The 6,595-nt window shown below is 38.5% G+C and overlaps 1 protein-coding gene across 1 annotated transcript in view; it reads left to right on the top strand.

Moving 5' to 3' along the window:
* The first annotated feature begins 4,129 nt into the window (after positions 1-4,129).
* The window catches only part of LOC134649532 (aminopeptidase N), a 56,042-nt gene continuing 53,576 nt past the window's right edge, over positions 4,130-6,595 (top strand). The window contains exon 1 of the mRNA XM_063504297.1: positions 4,130-4,313. The gene's annotated coding sequence lies outside the window, so the exon portion shown is untranslated. The remainder of the gene's footprint in view (positions 4,314-6,595) is intronic.

Below are 6,595 nucleotides of genomic sequence, written 5' to 3'. Positions count from 1 at the left end.
CATCTGACCTTCCAACCCAGAGGGGAAACTAGGCCTTATTGGGATTAATCCGGTTTCCTCACGATGTTTTCCTTCACCGAAAAGCAACTGGTAAATATCAAATGATATTTCGTACATAAGTTCCGAAAAACTCATTGGTACAAGACGGGGTTTGAACCCGCGACCTCCGGATTGAAAGTCGCACGCTCTTACCGCTAGGCCACCAGCGCTTCGGCCAATTCGCAATTACCAAGTATGGAAATGTCATCAATAATATCAAATTTCTATGATAATCTCTCACTTTGTTCTATTCAAGTCGGTGCAAAGTTAGCTTCGGTGCTGGATGAAAAAAAAAACCGCATATTAAATCGGTCCATCTGTTAGAGAGCTACGATGCCACAAACAGACAGACATTGACGCCAAACTTAAAACAACCCTCTTATTCCATCGGGATTTAAAAAAAGAGTATATTTTAATTATTTTATGTCGACAACAGTCATATTCAACAGTCATATTTTTATAAAGAGAAAGTGTAAGAAATATATACGAGGGGCGTTCAAAATATTCTCGGTATTGATATCTTACGACCTCTTCTAAAATTTCTTTCGTTACTGGCCGCTAAGGTTTATTCATTGACATTAAAAAAAAGTATAATTCGAACCGAGATAGTCTTTTGTTTTTCTGCAATTGCTGAACAAACATGAACATCCTGTGCGAATTGACAATGTTAACTAAATTAGAACATCGATGCGTGATAAAATTCTTGACAAAACAGGGTAAAAATCAAAAAACCATAAAAGAGGAAATGGATTGTGTTTACCGTGAGTCTGCTCCTTCTTTATCTACCATTCAAAAGTGGTCAAGCGAGTTTAAACGCGGAAGGGAGAGTATTGAAGATGACCCTAGACCTGGCCGGCCTGTAGTAGCTACTTCACAAGAAAATATTGATAAAGTGGAAAAACTTATATTGGAAGATGGTCGAGTGAAGGTAAAATCTGTAGCACAAGTAACCAATCTCTCTATTGGTACCGTACATGATATTATACATGACCATCTTAATATGTCAAAAGTAAGTGCAAGATGGGTTCCGCGAATGCTGACTCGGCTTCAAAAAGACATGCGTGTAGCTTGTTGTTCCGATTTTATTGACCTGTGCGGTGAAAATCCTGATGAGGTGCTGCAAAGAATAGTTACTGGAGATGAAACCTGGGTTCATCATTATGACCCAGAGAGTAAACAAGAGTCCATGCAGTGGCACATTAAGGGTTCAGCTCATCCCAAGAAGTTGAAGGTCATCCCTTCAGCTGGCAAGGTCATGGCCACGATATTTTGGGATTGTGAAGGAGTATTACTAATCGATTATAAAGAAAAAGGTGTAAATATCACAGGACAGTACTACGCTAACATTCTACGTCAATTAAAGGATGTAATTAAAGAAAAGAGGCGAGGAAAGTTAACCAAAGGTATTCTGCTTCTGCATGACAACGCCCCCGTCCATACTGCTCATATTGCCAAGGCAGCTATTGTTGAACGTGGGTTTAAAACTGTTACTCACCCACCGTATAGTCCGGACTTAGCCCCCAGCGACTTCTTTTTGCTCCCCAATCTTAAAAAGGATCTGCGTGGAAATAAATTTTCTGACGATGAAGCATTGAAGGCGGCAGTGGAGGAGCATTTTTACACGAAAGATAAAAAATATTTTTACGAGGGATTAAAAAAAATAATTGATCGATCTTTTAAGTGTATGAACATAGGGGGGGAGTATATTGAAAAATAAAAATATCAAACTTTTCGTACTTGTTTGTTTTCATTCTCATATCGAGAATATTTTGAACACCCCTCGTAGGTACCAGCGATCAACACAAGGGGTCATCGTACGATGCGTGTACGCAGCTGACAGTTTAAAACTACCAAAAAACCCTTTCAAACTATACAATAGGCCATAGAAAAATAGTATTTCGTACCTTTTAATAGGGTCGTAAGCATTACGTTTTATCGACCAGTAATCCCTCAATAAAGTATTTGACAAAACGTTTTTAAACCCGTGACAATGTGCGTTGAACAACTTTATACACCCCTATTGTACTTTTTATTTGAAAGCCAAACTTAACTTAGTGTTATGCAATTTTAGGCTTTATAAGTATGTTATTTAAACCTGGATACGTTTAATCGTAGGTATGTTTACTAAAATAAAAAAATCTTGCGATTGATTTTCGTGCATCCAGATGGCAATGCTATAATATTTTCAGAAAGCATTACTTCGTAGTCAATAAGAAATGTTGCTGAAGTGTACTAGATAGAATACAGATAGATAATACGCAGTGCCGGCCCGAGCCCTTGATCAGGGTAGAGCGAAATCGGGTTTTGGCGCCCTTCCTTGAAGTTTTCAAGCGTATTTTGGGCCACCGCCACACTCGCGTCTTTTATAACTTTTTTTTTCTCATTTTCAATTTTGGCGCCCCCCTTGCCATCCGGCGCCTAGAGCGGCCGCACCACTCGCTCTACCCTAGATCCGGGCCTGAATTAATACGCTTATAAGTTGTTGCAATAAAACACAATATTACTAAATTATTAATAATTATAGGAGTCAAGATACGCTTCGCTCTTTAAGGTAAAGCACTGGGGGCCTAGCCAAGATGACAATCGTTTGTGCTACAACAACGAAACGCTATCTATTTCTCTATCGCACTCATATGGCAGAGTGATAGAGATGCAATAAATTAGGTACATTAAATCCTGAACGTCTGACCAAAAGGGCACTTCCACCTCTTTTAGTTAACCATTCTCTCATCATAGCGTTTATCCCGCTTGCATCTTACAAATGCAATTTTGATTTTGATTCTTATTATTTTCCTTTACATTTTTTTTGCCTAAATCTCCCCGCTTGCAAACCTCCATGCCTAGAGGCTTTTGGTACACTAAGATTAAAGAATGACTCACGCTAAACCGGGTCTAGGCGTCCGCAACGTCATTTTCTATGACGGCTGATCACGTGGTGCTTTCCATAGAAAACGAAGCGTCGGAAGCTCCGGCCCGGCCCCGGCCCGGTCTAGCTCGAGTCATCCTTTAGACCGCACATACTTAGTTATTGCTGCAAAATTGCTACATAAAATGACAATCTGCCGTATTCGAACTTCAAGATATTCACAAGAGACGACGAGGACTAGTTCCATTCTAGACACGTTATAGTTTAGATTTCAACTAGTTCTCTTTTGCAGCGCAATTCGGCCAACCAATGTCACTTTTACGATAGATCGCTTCGATCAACACGGAAGGGATGCGGCATTCGCACTATTTCCCCTCTGCCTAGGTACAAGATCAACTGATCTAGCGCGGGTAATAAAACTAGTTGCGCTCGGATTTTTAACTAGACCGAGTCCAGACGCGCGAGTGAACACAGCAGCAGAAAAAATGCCTAATTGCTCGGTTTTTTGTTGTAAAAAGAGGTCGGGGACATCAAATTTACAAAAAGAAGGTGTTACATTTCACACGTAATATTTTTTTTACATGTCATACGTTTAATTATATTTAAACACAATTATTATATTTTAGTCTCATGTAATTGGTGGATTTATCGATTTTTTTCGCCCAGTACAAATTGCAGATCGGTCGAGCAACAAATCCGACTTCTCATCTCTTGACAAAAATGTGTTAGTGTGCGTGTTGTGACACTTGTGACTCGTCCGTACACAAAAACAGATCGAGGTGTGCAAGATTTGTCTGTGTAGGGTGTCATTTTCTATGTATTTGTGTCGTCATTACAGATTGGATTTTGTATGCAAGTGTGTGAGAAGTGCGACTGTGTGCATGTTCCCCCCCGCGAAAAATGGCAGAATGATTTGAATGTCAAGATATCGCTTGGGCCTATCCCTTCCGACCTGTCGGAAGCCCGTGTTGATCGAAGATAGATCGTGTTAGATATCGAATTAGATCTCTAAGTAATATCTTGTGAAAATCGTTCAAGAGTATCTCCAGAATCGCGGAAATGTCAAATTTGACAGGTTAGATCTTAAAGATATCGTTATCGTAACTTGGCGATGTCTAATAGATGTCTATTACAAAATCCGAATCGGGCCCATATTTAGTTATTGCTGCAGAATAGCTACATAAAATGACAATGTCATGTTTTGCAGAACCATGACACTTTCTAATTTCCTCCAGAAAATTTTCGGCCAAATCTCCCCGCGCGAACCCCCATGCCTAGAGGCTGGGCGTCAGTGTGGTCGCATCCGCCGCGCGCGCCGCCCGTCCCGACCCTCGTGTACCCGCCTTAATTACTGCAAACAATGGTTACACGTCAGTAGTTTTTGCACGACACACGGATTGGTCTTGAGGTGAGTACGATTGAGATTTTCAATGTCATCGGCATTTGAACGTGAAGCGTTTTTACAGCGGGTTTTTGAAAAAAGTAGCGTTTTCTGAAATTGAAAAATAGTGCCTTCAGTTTATGCGGGATACCTACTCGTAACTATAGAGTTGGAATGCGAGATTTTTAGTATTTGCGAGTAATAAGCTCAATTGCCTTGAAAATTTTAGAAATGGAAAAATAGTGTTTTTTTTTTGCCAGAAAAAATGGACTGTGATTTTTAGAAATGGAATTGCGCTTTATATTATGACTTATCAATTATGAAAATATTGCGTCTAATGTGTAAGTAACTAATATGCCGGTAAAAATAAATACTGGTTAGACTATGTGTGGTTATCATGATAAGAAATTATACATTTGAACAACTTTTTTCTCAATGCAAAAATATCTGTCTTATGTGTAGAGCCATAAAAATATGAATATCTATTATTGCGCGTTTCTTTGTACATTATATTTATATTCACAGTTTTTGTCGATGAGTTTCTACATATAAAGTGTATAAATATTTATGATATTGATTGTACGTGACAGAGTAGGCCTATAGAACATACAGGGTGTTTATTTCAAATGACGAGTTTTTCCCAAAGATACCTATTTTAAAACGAATGTACAGATTTCAAAAAGACCGGCAAACCGCATGTGACACCCCTGCTATTTCAGGCGTCCATAGGCTACGGGTACCGCTTTCCATGGACATAGAGGGAAAATTTGAAACTACAGTATAAGACATGGCTTGCTGTGTTTAAAATGAAAATAAGTGTTAGTAGGTAGGTATACAAAGATTTTCTTAAGACTTTCATATCCTACCGGAAATTAAAACCTGTGAAAAACAGATTTTCTTAAGACTTTCATATCCTACCGGAAATTAAAACTTGTGAAAAACCGGAAGTCGTTTCACACCAGAAATGGATAGGATAATTATAAGACCGACTTTTGTCTGTCTTTATTAACTTTGAACATTGTTTCTTCATTATTTTTATTGACTTTTTATCTTAATCTTTTATTGATTATTCTATCAAAATAAATATGCGTCTAAACTGTTACTTGTCAAGCAGTGACCAGATAGGGCCTACCGCGATCATGGGGATCTTTCTCTTTTACTCCAATGAAGGCGTAGGTAATTGGAGTGACAGAGAAAATTGCCCGCAATTTGCGTCCTACTTCGATTTTCGCGGTTATAGGCCAGGTGGTCATAGTGACAATAAATAAATATTAAAGGAAAAACGGATCGACCTAGACCCACACAGTAAGCTCAATAAGGCTTGCGTGGTGGATACTAGTCGATGATATATGTAATTAATAGGTACTTATACATTATACATAAATACTTGCATTTGTCACCCTCTTTTCACTTTCTCCTCTCATCTACTCAAAGGTTAACTGGAAGAGATCCCTCAAAGGGATAAGTTCGCCTTTGTACTTCTTACTAACTGTATGCTATTTTTAATATGTCTTTTTGTACAATAAAGAGTTTACTACTACTACTACCACTTACATATACACCGTGTTTTTAGGGTTCCGTAGCCAAATGGCAAAAAACGGAACCCTTATAGATTCGTCATGTCTGTCTGTCTGTCTGTCCGTCTATCCGTCTGTCCGTCTGTCTGTCCGTCCGTATGTCACAGCCACTTTTCTCCGAATCTATAAGAACTATACTGTTGAAACTTGGTAAGTAGATGTATTCTGTGAACCGCATTAAGATTTTCACACAAAAATAGAAAAAAAAAACAATAAATTGTTGGGGTTCCCCATACTTTTTCATCAAACCCATACGTGTGGGGTATCTATGGATAGGTCTTCAAAAATGATATTGAGGTTTCTAATATCATTTTTTTCTAAACTGAATAGTTTGCGCGAGAGACACTTCCAAAGTGGTAAAATGTGTCCCCCCCCCCCCTGTAACTTCTAAAATAAGAGAATGATAAAACTAATAAAAATATATGATGTACATTACCATGTAAACTTCCACCGAAAATTGGTTTGAACGAGATCTAGTAAGTAGTTTTTTTTTATACGTCATAAATCGCCTAAATACGGAACCCTTCATGGGCGAGTCCGACTCGCACTTGGCCGCTTTTTTTTTTATTTCCGTTAATTTCAAGGGTGCATTCCTGCCTTAAATAAAGTAACTTTCTCAAAGACACCGATATTCTAATTAACTCCATTTCGGAGATAATCAATAATTTATTTTTTTGCTATAAGGCCTCTACAAGCGTGTACACTTGCCTTAGGGCCGGTTTACATATTGAT

The sequence above is a fragment of the Cydia amplana genome, chromosome 7 (assembly GCF_948474715.1).
Source record: "Cydia amplana chromosome 7, ilCydAmpl1.1, whole genome shotgun sequence".
NCBI classification, from domain to species: Eukaryota; Metazoa; Arthropoda; class Insecta; order Lepidoptera; family Tortricidae; genus Cydia; species Cydia amplana.
Note: the sequence above shows the minus strand (reverse complement) of the source record. Positions and strands in the feature narration are given on the sequence as shown.